General features: G+C 39.8%; 1 pseudogene; it reads left to right on the forward strand.

Annotated features, from left to right (window-relative positions):
* The first annotated feature begins 492 nt into the window (after positions 1–492).
* Positions 493–1,923, forward strand: LOC150066265 (protein cereblon pseudogene; annotated as a pseudogene).
* The last annotated feature ends 16,285 nt before the right edge of the window (positions 1,924–18,208 follow it).

The raw sequence follows: 18,208 nt of genomic DNA on the forward strand, positions 1-18,208 counted from the left end.
GCCAGCCCAGGCACAAAAGACCATGAGACTCTTACTTCCAATTAATCACTAGAAAATGGGAAGTGGTGCTGTGGCACCGGGGTAGGGCGGTAGCCTTGAGCTGAAGAGCTCAAGGACAGCGCCCAGGCCCAGAGTTCAAGCCCCATGACCCACCAAAAAGAAAAAAAAAAGATGAAAGTAACACTTTGACAGCTCATATAGGAACCACAAATAGTTCAATTTCCACCACACAAACCACAATGGAAGCCATAGGTAACAGAATAATTGAGATGGAAAAATAGAATATCAGGAGTTGAGGATAAAACAGAGGAAGTGAAATAAAAAGTCATATAGAAAAAAACATTGAGAAATTACCAAAGGGAAGTCCAGGAATTTGTCAGACAAAACCAAGAAATCAAATCTACATATAATTGGGATCAATGAGGGAGAAGAGTACCAGAGTAGAAGAAAGATGAAACATTTATTCAAAACTTCACCTATCTTGAAACAGACATGGCCGAGGAGGAAGAGCCGCAGGACGCTGAGCACGACATGGGTAACCATCTCCCGCTGCTGCCTGAGAGTGAAGAAGAAGATGAAATGGAAGTTCAAGATCAGGATAGCAAAGAAACCAAGAAACCAAACATCATCAACTTTGACACCAGTCTGTCAACCTCACAGACATGGAGGAGTTCCAGAGCAGGACTCTGCATGACGACGACAACTGTCAGGTGATCCCTGTGCTGCCACAGGTGATGATGATCCTCATCCCTGGGCAGACGCTGCCCCTGCCCCTTTCTCACCCCCAAGAAGTCAGCATGGTGAGGAACCTCATCCAGAAAGACAGAACCTTTGCAGTACTTGCATACAGTAATATACAGGAACGGGAGGCACAGTTTGGGACCACAGCAGAGATCTGTGCCTACCGGGAAGAGCAGGACTTTGGAATTGAAGTTGTGAAAGTGAAAGCAACTGGCAGACAGAGATTCAAAGTCCTTGAGCTAAGAACACAGTCAGATGGAATCCAACAGGCTAAAGTGCAAATTCTTCCTGAGTGTGTGTTGCCTTCCACCATGTCTGCAGTTCAGTTAGAGTCCCTCAGTAAGTGTCGGATATTTCCTTCCAAGCCTGTATCATGGAAGACCATTATTCATGTCAGTGGTGGTAGAAATACCAGAAGAAGTTTCACTGTGCAAATCTTATTTCGTGGCCTCATTAGCTGTATTCCTTATATGATGCAGAAACCTTAATTGATAGAATTAAGAAACAGCTACATGAACGGGATGAAAACCTTAAAGAGGAATCTCTTCCTTCAAATCCAATAGATTTTTCTTATAGAGTAGCTGCTTGTCTTGCTATTGATGATGTATTGAGAATTCAGCTCCTTAAAATTGGGAGTGCTATTCAACGACTCTGCTGTGAATTAGGCATCATGAATAAATGTACCTCCCTTTGCTGTAAACAGTGTCAAGAAACAGAAATAACCACCAAAAATGAAATATTCAGCTTATCCTTATGTGGGCCAATGGCTGCTTACGTGAATCCTCATGGATATGTGCATGAGACACTCACCGTATATAGAGCTGGCAAACTGAATCTCATAGGCCGGCCTACCACAGAGCACAGCTGGTTTCCTGGTTTCCTGGACCATTGCCCAGTGTAAGATCTGTGCAAGTCACATTGGATGGAAATTTACAGCCACTAAGAAAGACATGTCACCTCAAAAATTTTGGGGTTTAACCTGGTCTGTTCTGTTGCCCACAATACCAGACACGGAAGGTGAACTAAGCCCAGACAAAGTAATACTTTGCTTGTAAATGTATGTAATATGGTAGAGGTAAAGATACAATCTGCTTTGGAAATTGCCTTTGATCTGTACATGTAAGTAACCAACAACATTACAAATGGAGGATTACCATTTCAACTCTATTTCAGAGAGGATGAAAAACAGTGTAGAATGCAAGAAAACTCTCTGAAACATATGTTTTCTGCACACACACACACACACACACACACACACACACACACACACACACACACACAAACACTTTAATTCATCAAACAAACATATTGGCACCAGTGATCTAAATGATCAAAGTTCCAAGCTTGGGTGCCAAACACGTTTCCTTTTAAATGCAGCAAGGCAGTGTATGTTATTTTAAAGGATTCTGTTCTTCACAAATTTCCTTAGCTTCTCTGGAATACTGATTTGTAAATTTTGAAAATATTAAATATGAAGTTTGAATTAAAAATCTCCATTTCCTTTACATGCTTCTTGGTGAAAAATGTTACATGTGCATTTTCACTATTTATTTTCTTAGCTCCTAAATGTTTAACTTAAACTACTGTGGGCAGAAAAAAACACTGTATTTTGCAATCTATTTCAGTTGAGGTAAATGGAAGAAAATGTGTAAGTAAACTGACCCAAACTAAATTTTATGTTCCTTCTTAAATAATGTAACCTATTCACAATTGAATTATGGAGGTATAAGAAATAACTAAGATAAAAATCATAGACTGTGCTACCTACCTCTTTGCTTATACATATATATATGTAGATATATATTTGTATATCTACATATATATACATTTGAAAGTTTACTGAATCCTTTTATAGCTGGTAACTTTGGTCTCATGATATCCTTCACTGATTTACATAATTCAAAACTAATCAGGTCAAATATCTAACCAGTTTCTAATACTGAGGCCAAAAATGGACTGTTAATTTTGTGTCTGTAAACAAAAATAAACTTTATTTGTACTGCAAAAAAAAAACTTCGCCTATCTTAAGAGAGAAAATTTGACCCACATGACAGAAGCCTAGAGAACACCTAGTAGACAGGATCCTAGAAGAATCACTTCTAGACACATCATAGCAAAAACATTAGACTTGAGTAGCAAGGAGCTGATGTTAAATACTGCAGAATCAAAAAAGGAGCTACATCACAATGGAAAGAAAATCAGAATCACTGCACACTTCTCCACTCAAACCCTCAATGCAAGGAGAGCCTGGAAAGGTACGATCCGAGCCCTGAAGATCAACAACTGCTAACCTAAACACAACTAGCATTTACATTTGATGGTGAAACTAAAACCTTTCATGACAAAAATCAAAGGAATTCATGAATACTAAATCAGCACTACAAAAATATTGGAAGGAGGAATGTATTCTGAAGAAAACCAACAAGATCAGGGAACAACATCAGACAGAAATCACTAGAAGATCAATTTAGTAGGCACAGGAAAATGAGAGGCAAAATATAGGAAAACAAAAAGAAGTCAAGAACCATAACACATCTATCTATAATAACCCTAAACATTAATAGACTCAACTCAACAATCAAAAAAAGAAATGGGGCTGGGAGTTTAGCCTAGTGGTAGAGTACTTGCCTAGCATGCAAAAAAAGCCAGAAATGGTGCTGTGGTTCAAGTGGTAGAGCTCTACACTTAAGGAAGTCCAAGGACAGTGCTCAGGCCTTGAGTTCAAAGCCCAGGACTGGCAAAAAAGAAAAAGAACTGCATATGGATCAGAAAACAAGACCCATCTCACTGCCAAAGATAACTCAAACTCCAAGTGGAGGGATGGAAAAAGATCTTATGTGCAATATACCCCCCAGGTAGGAGTAGCCATCTTGATATCTGATAAAAAATAGACTTCTCATAAAATCAGTACAAAAAGACAATGAAAGTCATTACATATTAATAAAACAATCACCAAAGAAGAAATTACCATTGTCAATTTATATGCATCAAATAATGAAGCACCTAAATAAATTAAGCAAATACTGTGAGACTTACAAACAAGATGGACCTTAATACAATAGTAGGGAGAGATTTTTATACCTCACTTTCACCAAAGAACAGGTCAAGTAAATACAGTATAAGAAGCCTCTGAACTAAGTGACACCATAACCCAAATGGACTTAACAGACACCTGCAGAGTCTTCCACCCAATAACAACTCAGTACACATTATTCTCAGCAGCACATGGGTCATTCTCCAAAATAAATAATATCATAGTTCACACAGAGAATCTAAGCAAATACAAGAGGATTGACATAATCCCTTGCATCCTATCCTGCCATAGTGGAATCAAACTACTTCTTAACAATAAAATGTACTGCAGAAATTAGTTAAATATATTGAGACTGAACAGCACACTACTGAATAACACCTGAGGCAAAGAACAAATTAAGAAATTAGAAAGTTCTTATAATTCAATGAAAATGAAACACATCACAACAGAACCTGGGATAGAGCAAAAGCAGTGCTGAGGGAAAGTTCATAGCCCTAAGTGCACACATAAAGAAAACAGAATCAGATCAGTTAAACAATCTTACAAATCAATTGAAAGTGCTAGAAAAGCATGAAAAATTTAAATCTAAAGCTACTAGGTGAAGACAGATAATAAATATTAGGGCAGAAATCAATAAGATAGATTTTTTCATTTAATTTTTATTATGGAGGTAATGCATAGAGGAGTCACAGTTAGATTCACCGGATAGTAGGTGCATTACTTCTCACACATTGATATTCCTTCTCATGTTTTGGTCCCCATTTCCCTCCCCCCATAGAATTTTTTTATTATACCAAATTTTATTTGAGGAAAAGTAGGATATCATATTTATATTTTTTGCTTTACTTTTTTATAAAAGAATTTATTGACATTGATTTTTACATCATATTTCAAATGTCATATTTAACAAACAAGTATTCAAGAAGGGAATCTCTATATACAATCAATGGCACTTAGGTTTTAGAACATAATTAAAATTAAGCGGAGGGTTTGTATGTCATAAATACATATTAATGTATGTAATAAAACATTGTTTATAGAGTATTTAGACCATCATAGATTTTTATGTCTATCTAGTTATGTTTATATGTCCAAGACCATGTCTATAACCTTGGGTGCCCAAATATTGAGTCATTGCTCTTGTACTGTTTGGATCTAATATCCATATTAAGGAGACCATGCGCCTTTTGTAACTTTCATCTTGACTTATCTCACTCAACATGATTCTCTCTAATTTAATCCACTTCCCAGCTACTGCCATTATTTTATCTTGTCTGTTGGCTATGTAGAATTCCATGGAATATATATATATATATATATATATATATATGGCATCTGGATTATTTCCATTACCTGGATATTGTGAATATTGCAGAGATGAACATTGCTGAGCAGGTGTCCTTATCATATCCTGGGTTATGATGTTCAGGGTAGATGCCCAGAAGTGGTATGGCGGGATCGTAGGGAAGACCTATTTTCAGTTCTTTAAGGAACCTCCACACTTCTTTCCAGAGTGGCTGAACTTGTTTACAATCCCACCAGCAGTACAGTAGGGTTCCTCTTTCTCTACAACCCTGCCAGCATCTGTCATTGTCTGAATTCCGATTATTGGCCATTCTAATTGGGGTAAGATGGTATCTTAGAGTTACTTTTTTTGCATTTCTTTATGATCATGGATGATGAGCATTTTCTCATGTTTTTCTGTCATTTTAACCTCTTCTTTGGCTCAGTCTTTCTTTAGTTCCTTTGCCCATTTAGTGATTGGTTTATTGGAACTGGGGAGATTCGCTTTTGAGTTCCCTGTAGATCCTGGATATTAAGCATTTGTCTGATGTATTCTTGGTAAATATCTTTTCCCAGTTGGTTGGCTGTCTTTCTACTTTAGTAGCTACACTTTTATTTGTGCAGAAACTTTATTTTTAGGTAGTCCCACTTGTGAAGTCTCTCTCCAATCTGTTTTGACCCTGGGACTCTGATCAGGAAGTTTTTGCCTGTGCCTATGAGTTCCAGTATCTCTCCTAGTCTATTATGTAGCAGTTTCAGGGTTTCAGGTCTGACATTGAGGTCTTTGATCCACTTTGAGTTAATGCTTGTGCATGGTGAAAGGCTAGGGTCAATTTTTAGCTTTCTGCATGTGGCTGGCCCACTTTTGCCAGCACCAATAATTGAATATGCTATGTTTGTTCCACTGTATATCTTTGGCTCCTTTGCCAAATACAAGTTGACTATAGGTATGTGGTTTAATTTCTGGATCTTCTGTTCCATTGATCTTCTGTTCTATTTTTGTGCCAATACCATGCTGTTTTTGTTATTATGGCTCTATAGTAGAGTTTGAAGTCTGGTATTGTAATACCACCTGCATTGCTCTTTTTGTCTAGAATTGTTTTGGCTATTCTAGGTCTTTTCTTGTTCCATATGAACCTTTGGATTGTATCTTCTATTTTAGTAAAGAATGTCTTTAGGATTTTGATGGGGATTGCAGTGAATTTGTGTATCAATTTTGGCAATGTGGCCATTTTCACTATATTGGTTCTCCTTACTCATGAGCATGGGATGTCTTTCCATTTCCTGGTGTCCTCTTTAATTTCTTTTGTTAGGCTATTTATAGTTTTCATTAAATAATTCCCTTACATCATTGGTTAAGTTAATTCCTATGTCTCTTCTTCTTTTGGAGGCTATTGCAAATGGGATCATTTTCTTGATTTCACCTTCTGTTTGCGTATTGTTGGCATACAGAAAGGCTACTGAATTTTGCAGGTTGATTTTGTATCCTGCCACTTTACTAAAGTGGTTTATTAGTTCTAACAGTTTGGGAGTAAAGTTTAGTGGGTCATTCAGGCAAAGGATCATGTCATCTGTGAATAGGGATAGTTTAATTTCTTCTCTCCCTGTGTGGATCCCTTTGATGTCCTTCTCTTGTCATATTGCTCTGGCTAAAGGTTCCAGCACTACATTGAAGAGAAGTGAAGAGAGTGGGCATTCCTGTTTAGTTCCTGATTTTAGGGTAAATGGTTCCAGTCTTTCTCTGTTTAGTATGACACTGGCTGTAGGTTTGTCATATACGGCTTTAATTATTTTAAGGAATGTACCTCTTATTGCTATTTTTTGTAGGGCTTTCAAGATGAATGGATGTTGTATTTTGTCAAACGCCTTCTCACATCAAGAGAAATTACCATATGATTCTTATCCTTAGTTATATTAATATGATATATTACATTGATTTGCAAATGTTAAACCAGCCTTGCATCTGTGGGATGAGCCTATTTCACCATGGTGTATAATCTTTTTGATTTGTTTCTGAATTCTGTTGGCTAGTATTTTATTGAAGAGCTTTGCGCCTGTGTTCATTAGAGAGATAGATCTGTAGTTCTCTTTTTTTGTTGGGTCTTTCCCTGGTTTGGGGATGAGTGTAATATTAGCTTCATAAAATGAATTTGGTTTGGCTCCTTCTGCTTCTATGACTCAGAAGAGTTTCAAGAGTATAGGTATTACTTCATCTTTAAAAGTCTTGTAGAATTCCACAGTGAAACCATCTGGACCTGGGCTCTTTTTGGTTGGCATTTCCCTGATTGTTTCCACTATCTCCTTGTATGAAATTGGTTTATTCAGTTGGCTTATCTTTTCTTGGTTCAATGTGGGTAGCCTATATTTATTTAAGAAATCATCCATTTCTACTAAAGTTTCCTGTTTCTTTGAATGTAGGCCCTGGAAGTACTTATTCGTAATGGACTAAATTTCTTGAATATTGGGTGTGATTGTTTCATAAGATCTCTAATCTTGTTTATTTGAGTATCCCCTCTCCTGATTTTGATTAATCTTGCCAGGGGTCTGTCAAGTTTGTTGACTCTTTCAAAGAACCAACTTTTTGATTTATTAATTTTCTGTATAGTAGAACTTATTTCAATCTCTGATATTTCTGATTTTACTGTTGTTACTCCTAGTTGTTTTAGAATTAACTTTTTCTTGTTCCTCTAGGTGCTTCAATTTCTTCTTTAGGTTATTTACATGAACTTCTTCTGTCTTTTTAATATGTGCGCCTAGTGCGATAAATTTGCCCCTTAAAACTGCATTTGCTGTGTCCCATAAGTTCCTTTGTATGTATCTTGACTGTCATTACATCCAAGAGTTTCTTCTTTGATTTGTTCTGTAACCCAGGAGTTATTGGGAAGTGTGTTGTTCAGCTGCCAAGTGTTTGAATGTTTTTTAGACTTTACTATGTTGTTTAGAACTAGTCTGATTCCACTGTGATTAGATAGAATGCAGGGGATTATATCAGTCCTCTTGTATCTGCTTAAGTTTTCTGTATGAACTATTATATGATCTATTTTGGAGTGTGTTCCATGTGCTGCTGAGAAAGATGTATAAAGTTTTGCCATTGGGTGGAAGACTCTGCATTTCTGTTATGCCCAGCTAAGCTATGGCGTCATTTAACTCAGAGGTATCTTTGCTTATTTTTTGTTACGTTGATATATGTTTTGGTGAGAGTGGCATATTGAAGTCTCCCACTATGACTGTGTTTGAGTCTATCTTGTTCTGTAACTCTAAGAGAGTTTGACTGACATACTTAGGTGTTCCCATGTTGGGGGAGTATGTGTTTATAACTGCAATATTCTGGTTATGAATTGACCTCTTTACTAAAGTGGCCATCTTTATCTTTATGTACCGATTTTACTGAGAAGTTAATCTTGTCAGCATTAAGATTGATACTCCTGCTTTTTTCACAGTGCACTGGAGAGAAAATTCTTTTCCATCCTTTCACTTGGAGTTTGTTTCTTTCTTGGCAGTGAGCATATTGATGAGTCTTGTTTGTTAATTGAATCTGCTGTTCTATGTCTTTTGATTAGAATGTTCAGCCCATTTACATTTAGGGAAATGATGGAGAAGTGGTTAGCATCCTTTGTCATTATTTTTCCTTCTGTGTTTCTTTCTCTCTTTTTCCCCCCTTGAGTTTACTGATTTATAGGTGATAGTTTCTTGATGGGAGTTTTTGCTGTTCTGCAATTTGTTCTTGATTATTTAATATTTTTTGTAATGCTGGTTTAGTGTGCATATATTCTTATAGCTTCTCTTTGGAATGAAACATCCTTATTTCTCCCTCAAATGTAAATGCTAGTTTTGCTGGATGTATCAGTCTGAGTTGGTCTTCAGGGCCTGAATGATATTTTTTCCAAATTTTTCTTGCATTTAGGGTTTTCATGGAGAGGTCTGCAGTGATTCTAATTTTTCCCCATTGTAGTATAGCTCTTTCTTTGTTTTTGTGGCATTTAAAATCAGCTCCTTAGTATTCTGGTCTAATGTTTTTATCATGGAGTGTCCGGAGGAGTTCCTTCTGGAATCTGGCTTATTGGGGGTTCTGAAGGCCTCTGTGATGGCCAGAAGATTTTTCCCTTTTGAGGTTAGGGAAATTCTCTACTATAATATTGGTGAATAACTGTTGCATTCCCTTTGTTTGAAACTCCTCCCATTCATCAATTCCTATTATACAAAGATGAGATTTTTTTGGCTGTGTCTGCCAATTCTTGGACTTCTCTTTGGTGAATTCTTACTGATTTTTCCTGATTGATGAATCTCTGTTCCAGCGCTGTGTTTTATCTTCCATTCCTGATGTCCTATTCTCCATCTCAGTCAATCTGTTGCTTAGCACTTCCATTTTAGTTTGCATTGTGGACATTGAGCCCATCATGTCTTCTCCAAGGGTATTCATCTTTCCATCAAGGGAAGTATAAGCTTTGACTAGTTTTGTCTCCACTTCTCCTTTGAAATCAAGGAACTCCTTGGTGATTTCCTGCTTATATTCCTGGAATTGTTTTTGGAATTCTGCTTTAATATCTTCAGTCATGTCTGCAATTATCTCCTTGAAACAGAGTCATGTCTCGACTCTCTTCAGGTGTCATTTCTTTGGATGGTGACTTCTCTCTTGGCCCTGTCATTCTTGTTTCCTTTTGGGTTTTGTGTGGGACTTTGATTGTAGATAGTTCTAGGTTCCCTCTGTGGTCAATAGGCTGTGGTCTTTACTTGGTTTGGGGCTGGTGGTTCTGGGAATCTGTGTATATATGTGGTTCTCAGCCAAATTAATTCCATTGCTGACTGGGTCTGAGCTTGCAGCTTTTGCTGGCGTGTTCACAAGTTCCCAAAGGCTGTGTGCAGCTGTGCTAGTTGGTCTCAGCTAGCCCAAGTGCTAGTTGGCCGACCCTGTTCCCAGGAACAGGGCCTGGCTGAGGATGTTCACTCTGAGGGTGGGGCTGCGCCTTTCTGGTTCTCAGAGCGTGAGCTCTGCCCTTGGTGGTCTGCCCTCCAGTACCCTGTTGAGTTTCAGGGTTGCTGTCCCTGCTCTTTCTGTTTTTCTGTACAAGTGCAGAGTGCACCCCTGACTTCCGCCAGAAGTACTGGGCCGCTTTTGGCTGAGAGTCTTTCTGTGACTCTGTGGAGAGCCCCCTGCTGCTGGCTTGCCAGAGGTTCCCAACAGGAGGGTGCCCCACTTTGTGTTGGTTCACTCACATGCATGCACGCGCACACGCACACCCCCATCCACTGATGGAAGGCAGGGGCTTAGCGCCCCTCAGTCTCCAGTTTCAGTCTCCAGGCCTGGGAGAGGAGGCTGTTCGGCAGGTGGGAACAGGAACCTCCACACCCTTTGTTGGGGTACTGGGTCTTAGTGCCCACCCTCCTGTCAGTCTGCAGTCAATGGCCTGGGGGAGGACGCTGTTGGGGGAAGGGACAGGATACTAAATTCCTTGCCCCCGCCCCTGCACTTGCCATCCTGTCTTGGGCAGGGTGGGTGGGGTCTGGGTTAAGTTCTATAGCTCGCCACCAGCTCTGCTTTCCTGATGGGTTTAGGGGAAGCTCCTGGACTACTTACTCTTCGGGGTTTGAAGTGAGCTGCTCCACGGTATTGGAGGGTCATTCACCTCCCCTCTGGTCTCCATTGCCATCTGTTCTGCCCTCACCCGGTCTGTGTGGGTTCCTGTGTCTGGATTCTGCCTCTTGCTGGAGTAAGCTTTATCTGTTTCTTTTCTGGTTTGTATATTTCTTGTTGTTTCTTAAATTTGTGGTTGTTGATTTCTTAAGATAGTTGTTTCCTGGGATTTCTCAATTCTCTCTTTTTGTGAGAGAGTGCTAGGCTGGGTCCCTATTGTTTTGGTGCCATCTTGCTTCCTCTGCCCCATAGAATTTTTTTTTAATATAAAATTAGTGATGCAAAAGGCTGCTTTTGGGAAAAAATTAGTAAAAATCGACAGATCTCTTGCAAGATTAATGACAAAAAGAAGAGAGGAGGCTCAAATCAATAAGATCAAGGATGGCACAGTAAAAATTACTACATCCAAGACATCTAAATGATCATGAAGAACTATTTCTAAAAGGAATACTCACTGAAGAAGGAAACCCTAGCAGAAATGACCATTTTTCTAGTGGAATACAAAGTGCCCAAACTGAACCAAGAAGAAATAAATCAACTAAATAAGCCAGTGACATACAGTGAGATAGAGGAAGTAATCAGAAGTCTTACAAAAAGGAAAAGTCCAGGCTCATAGGGATTCACTGAGAAATGCTGTAAGACTTTCAAACAGGAACTAATATCCGTACTCCTAAAGCTTTTCCATGAAATAGAAGCAGAGGGAGCAATCCCAAAGTCTTTCAATGAAGCCGATATCACACTCATTCCCAAACCAGGTAAGGGTCCAACAACAACAACAAAAAGAGGTACAGACCAATATTTGATGAACACAGATGCAAAGCTCCTCAATAAAATATTAGCCAACAGAATCCAGAAATATATTTTAAAAATTATACATTATAACCAAGTTAGGCTTCATTACACAGATGCACGTCAATGGAGCCAAGACTGAGAACCACAAGATCATCTCAATAGATGAAGAAAAAGGCTTTGATGAACTACAACATCCATCCATGTTAAAAGCTCAGGATGAACTAGGAATAGAACAATAAAGCCATATACGACAGACCAACAGTCATAGTAAATGGGGAAAAATAAAAACCATTTTCCCTACAATCAGCAATAAGGCAAGGAAGTTGACTCTCTCCACTCCTCTTCAATGTAGTACTAGAATCCTTAGCCAGAACAAGGCAAGAAAAGGACATTAAAAGGAACCACATAGGGAAAGAAGAAATTACACTACCCCTATTTGCAGATGACAGGATCTTATACCTTAACAACCCAAAAAGCTTCACTCCCAAACTCCTAGAACTAATAGATCATTTCGGCAAAGTAGCAGGATACAAAATCAACCCATAAAAATCAGTAGCCTTTCTGTACACTAATATTGTATAAGCAGAAAGGGAAACCATGAAAACAACCCCATTTGCAATACCCTCACAAAGAATAAGAGATGTAAAGGATCTATTTGATTAAAAAAAAAACTACAAATCTAAAGAAAGAAATCAAAGAGGACACCAGTAAATGTGAAGACCTTCCACGTTCATGAATAGGTGGAATCAGTATTGTGAAAATGGCCATACTACCAAAAATGACATACAAATTCAATGTAATCCCTATCAAAATTCCAGTGATATTCTTTACAGAATAGAAAAAAAATCCAAAAATTCATAAGTAATAACAAAAGGCCTAGACTAGCCAAAGCAATTCTAGACAAAAGAAGCAATGCAGGGAGTATCACAATCAGATTTCAAGCACTACTATAGAGCCACAATAACACAAAAATAGACCGGAAGAACAATGAAGCACATAGAAGAGCTGGAAATAAAACCACACACGTACAGTCATCTGATACTCAACAAAGGAGCCAAATACATACAATGGAAAAACATAGCCTTTTCAACTATTGTTACTGGGAAAATTGGGGAGCCACATGCAGAAAGATAAAAATGGATCCTGGCCTGTCACCATACACTAACATCAACTCAAAATGGATTAAAGATCTGAAACATCAGACCTGAAACTCTGAAACTACTACAAAACATAGTTGAAGAGATATTAGAACTTATAGGCACAGGCAGGAAATTCCTGAAGAGGATCCTCGGGCACAGCAGATTGGAAAGAGACTCAACAAATGGACCACATTAAAATAAAAAGTTCCTGCACAGCTAACAACAGCTACTTAACCAGAAAGATGGCCAACCAATTGGGGAAAGGTATTTACCAGCAAAACATCATACAAAGTCCTAATATCCAATATATAGTGGAAATTCAAGAAACTAACCCTCTCAAACCTAATAAACAGAGAGCTAAGGAGAGATTTCTCAGAAGAAGAAGTAAAAATGGCAAAGAAAGGAAGGGGCGCTGTGGCTGAAAGTGATAGAGCACTAGCCTTGAGCTGAAGAGCTCAGGGACAGAGCTCAGACCCAGAGTTCAAGCTCTATGACTGACCCAAAAACAAAAACAAAACCAATAACAACAACAAAAAAAACTGCCTTTAGCTGGGTGTTCGTGGCTCACGCCTGTAATCCTAGCTACTCGGGAGTCGAAGATCTGAGGATCACAATTCAAAGCCAGCCCTGGCAAAAAAGTCCATGAGACTCTTATCTCCAATCAACCACCAAAAAAACCAGAAGTGGTGCTGTGGCTCAAATGGTAGAGCCACAGTCTTAAGCTGAAAAGCTCAGGGTCAGAGCCCAGGTCCAGAGTTCAAGCCCCACAACTGACCAAAAAAAAAAAATCCCCTGAGATACCACCTTACTCCAGTCAGAATGGCCAATATGCTGAATTCAGACAACAACAAATGCTGGCAGGAATGTGGAGAAAGAGGAACCCTACTGCACTACTGATGGAAAGTAAATTAATACAGCCACTCTGGAAAGCAGTCTGGAGGTTGCTCAAAAAGCTAAACATAGACCTTTCCTACCATCCAGCCATACCACTCCTAGGCATCTACCCCAAGTAACATGAATCAGGATATGATGAGGACACCTGCATTTTCATGTTCATCGCTGCACTGTTCACAATAACCAAGAGAAGGAAACAGCCCAGATGCCCCACTACAGATGAGTGGGTCCAAAACAATGTGGTACCTACATACAATGGAATTTTACACAGCCATTAGAAAGGATAAATGGAACTAATTAAACAGACAAATGGCACATGTAGAGGTTAGATTTTTCAACACAGAAAGATATGACAAAATATACAGGATTCTAATACCCATACACAGTGAAACCAAAAGAGGATAGTCATGGGAAAAAAGAATCAAATCGTAATATTTGAGCACCACTTTGTATGTATATAAAATAACATACATACTGAAAAGAACTTCAAAGGTAAGAAAACAAAGGACCTTTTCTTAATTTATTTTTGTGTTAGTTTTGTTTTGCCAGTCCTGGGGCTTGAACTCAGGGCCTGGGCACTGTCCTTGAGCTTTCTCAAGGCTAGAACTCTACCACTTGAGCCACAGCACCACTTCCAGGTTTTTTGTACATATGTGGTACCAAGAAATTGAACCTGGGTCTTTGTGCATGTTAGGCAGGCACTCTACCACTAGGTCAAACTCCCTGGCCCTGTCTTATCATTTTTTTAGATGACTCTGTATTCTTTTTTTTGCCAGTCCTTGGGCTTAAACTCAGGTCCTGAGCACTGTCCTTGGGCTTTCTCAAGGCTAGAGCTCTACCACTTAAGCCATAGCTCCACTTCCAGCTTTTTCTGTGTATGAGATACCAGAGAATCGACCCAGGGCTTCATGCGTACTAGGCAAGTACTGTACCATTAGGTCACCCTCCCTGACTCTGTACTGTCTACCTTGTATATGGTGTATCCGTGTAACATCTGAGGGAATGTGGGTGAAGGGCAGGGAATGAGTGGAAAGCAGGAGAAAACGTGCAGCAGCAGGGCCCAACAGCTGTACTGGATCTTGTTGAAAGTAAACCAAGGAACTCATGGACAGAGAAGAGAGGGAATGAGAGAGGAGGAGGGAACAGATGGTAGTAAACAAAAGGAAAGAAACACCAATATATGTATAGGTAACCCTGCTGCATTTCACCTCTAAAATAAATTATAAATAAATAGATACATACATACATGCATACAGAACATACATACATACATACATACATACATACATACATACATACATACATACATACAGGCATGCATAAAAGTATGTCTCATGGATGATTCTGCCTGGGCTGGCTTTGAACTGTGATCCTTAGATCTCAGCTTCCTGAGTGGGTAAGATGACAGGAGAGAGCCACCCACACCTATCTTCTTACTTTGTGAATGTGGTAACAAAAGTTTAAAATCTCAGCAGACTTTTCAAGGAGACTCCACTGAGGTGAACTTGAGATTTTTTAGGATGCATGCAGCTCAGTGCTGTATTATGAGTGCTTGACAGGCTTATCCTGTAACCATCCACTGTCTGAAGACTTTGTCTAAGCAGTTATCGATCCTTCTATACCAGATATAAAAGATTATTTTTACTATAAATCATATTTTATTTAGTCATCTTTCTTTACCATGGAAACTCTGGGAATTCAAAATTAACCTTCTTGTACACACCAGAAAACGTTTCAACCTTGTGCTCCATGTGGTTCTGTTGTGCCGGGTCCAGGTGGGTAGTGATAAGGGCTGCGTGCAGCCTCCTGGACCCTCTCCCACCCTTTTGCCCGGGAAGACCGAGTCCTCCAGGAGGGCTGATGCACGGCTTCTGCTTACTTTCTGTCCAGCTTTTTCTAGCATGCTTGCGCAGAATTCTCGTCTGGGCAATGAAGACGACATGCTTCCCTCTGGACTTTTTCTCCAATTCACGAACTAGCCAGACTTGGATTTTCTGGAATGATTTCAGCTGAGGAGCTGGAACAAAAATAATGCTAGCTTTCTGACCACTGCGGAGTCCTAGTCCCGGGCCCCCGGGTCGGAGTTGAGCTCCAGCTGCGGGTGCCCCGGGGTAGGCCCGGCTCCAACTCCCGGCCTCTTGCCATGGGGCTTCGCGAGCTGCATGAACGTGTTCGGCCTTGTCCGGGAGGAGAGCCGAGTGAGGAGGAGCATGAACGATATTTTATTTTTATTAAAGAATTTATTAACGTTGATTTTTGTATTATATTTCAAATGACATGTTTAACAAACAAGTGTTCAAGAAGGGAATCTCTATGTACAATCACTGGCACATGAACAATCTTTTGAAAATAGTAAATTTGCACACCCGCTACCAGTAAGTCTGGTGCCGTGGGTCAGGCCTGTAATCAATCCTAGTTACTCAGAAAGCAGAGATCTTAAAATGATGGTTCACACCCAGCCTGGACAGGAAAGGCCCTAAGACTCTTGTCTCCAATTCACCAGTATAAAGGCTGAAGTCCAGGTGTGGCTCTAGTGGTAAAGCACCAGCCTTGAGCGAGAAAAAGACAAGCTAAAGTGAAAGATCCTGAGTTCAAACCCCAGGTCTGGCACAATGAATAAATAAATGTTACCACGTGTTTTATTACACAAGAACAGCCTAAAACCAAATGAAACTTGAGTTATATATGGACACCAAAGGGTTTGTGCCAATCTCAGAAATCTATTGGGAAACACAGGGAAGTGTTTACTACTATCTGTAGTAAAAAAAGAAAAAAATGAAACCAAGGACAGCGTTGAGTTACAGGGTTAAGATGGAAAAGTGTGTACTGGTGGTCATACGCTTACGGGAACTCTGAATCCAGCATTCATAGACCAGTATGAACTAACCATTTGTCAAGTGCCAGGCTGCGTCTAATGGGTTCCAGGTTCAAGTTCTGCTCTGTTCTGAGATCACACAACATGAAAACTGCAGTTGAGATTTTTAACAGCACAGAATGGTATTGTGGGGTAGAGCAAGACTAACATCCAGAATGTTCCTGAAGCCATAGAGAAAACTGTCATGTGGCCACTAGGTGTCACTTTTCCTTCATTTTAATGACTTTGTTTCCTGAGCTCCCTGTGAAAGATATTGAGGATTCATGTACCTAGAAAAAGCTAATCACTCGTGTGGGTTATTTGATGAGAAACACTTTCCCAAAGAACATGAAGAAGATTCTTCTCATGAAATATAAATTATATTTATATAAAATTATATATATATATATTATTTCATCAGGCACTGGTGGCTCATGCCTGTAATCCTTGCTTTTCAAGGGGCTAAGATCTGAGGGTCATGACTTGAAGACAGTCTGGGAAGACAAATCTGAGAGATATTTATCTCCAGTTAACCAGCAAAAAGCTTGAAGTAGGCCAGGTACCAGTGGCTCATGCCTGTAATCCTAGCTACCAGAAGACTGAGATCAAAACTCAGTCCTTGATGCATCTGCTCTTTGGCTAGCACTCTACCAACTGAGCTATGCCTCCAATCCCATTGTTCTGGTTTGATTTATGGTTTGTTTTGTTTGTTTTTGTAGTTTTCTTCCTTTATGGTTTCACTTTCTTTTTGGTTTCTTTTTCTTTTCATCATCCTCACTAGTAACCATCATATCCTTCCTGACTCGGGAACTTTCTTCTACTCATCTCTAACCTGATATTGAAGTAAGGGAAAAACGATGTCTACGCAAGTCACCTTGTTCTTAAAGCCATTCTGGCACCTATCCAGGTGATAGGGGCTGTCCACCAAGTTCTAGGCCTTGAGGTGAGACAAGCTATCCTTTAAAATGCAGATGCCTGGCTCAGTAAGTTAGAGCAAGGAGGGCTCTCTGTTCTAGAAGATATAGATAGCATGTTTGTTAGCTGCAGGAAAGCTGCTCTTTATGCTCTGTTTATGCTGGGGCTTTGTCTCAACTCAGGAATGTGGTTTTTGTCTTTAAAAACTTGGTGCAGTCGGGGCAGGGAGTTTGGCCTAGTGGTAGAGTGCTTGCCTAGCATGCACAAAGACTGGGGTTCGATTCCTCAGTACCACATGCATAGCAAAAAGCCAGAAATGGTGCTGTGGCTGAAGTGGTAGAGATTCTAATCTTGAGAAAACCCCAAAACTTGGTGCAGAAACAAGGCACTGGTGGCTCGTGCTTGTAACCCTAGCTACTCAGAAGGCTGAGATCTGAGAATCGTGATTCAAAGCCAGTCCAGGCACAAAAGTCATGAGACTCTTATCTCTAATTAACCAACAGAAAACTGGAAGTGGCACTGTAGCTCAAGTGGTAGAGCTCAGGGACAGCACCCAGGCCCAGAATTCAAGCTCCACAACCGACCAAAAAAAAACTTGATGCAGGGCTGAGAGTTTGGCCTAGTGTTAGAGTACTTGCCTAGCATACACAGAGACCCAAGTTTGATTCCTTGGTATCACATACATAGAAAAAGCCCTGTGGCTCAAGTGGTAAAACTCCAGCCTTGAAAAAGCCCAAGCACAGTGCTCAGGCCATGAGTTCAAGTCCCGGGACTGGCAAAAAAAAAAACGTGGTGTAAACTCTGTGCAGAGAAGAGGGACTGCTGCTCTTTGAGACAGTAGTCCAGTAAGCAGACACTGGCTTTCTAATAGACTCACAATTCAATCTCTCCAAATGTGACCTCTCTGTGTCTCATGGACTAGA

The sequence above is a fragment of the Megascapheus bottae genome, chromosome 2 (genome assembly GCF_031878675.1).
Source record: "Megascapheus bottae isolate mThoBot1 chromosome 2, mThoBot2.hap1, whole genome shotgun sequence".
NCBI classification, from domain to species: domain Eukaryota; kingdom Metazoa; phylum Chordata; class Mammalia; order Rodentia; family Geomyidae; genus Megascapheus; species Megascapheus bottae.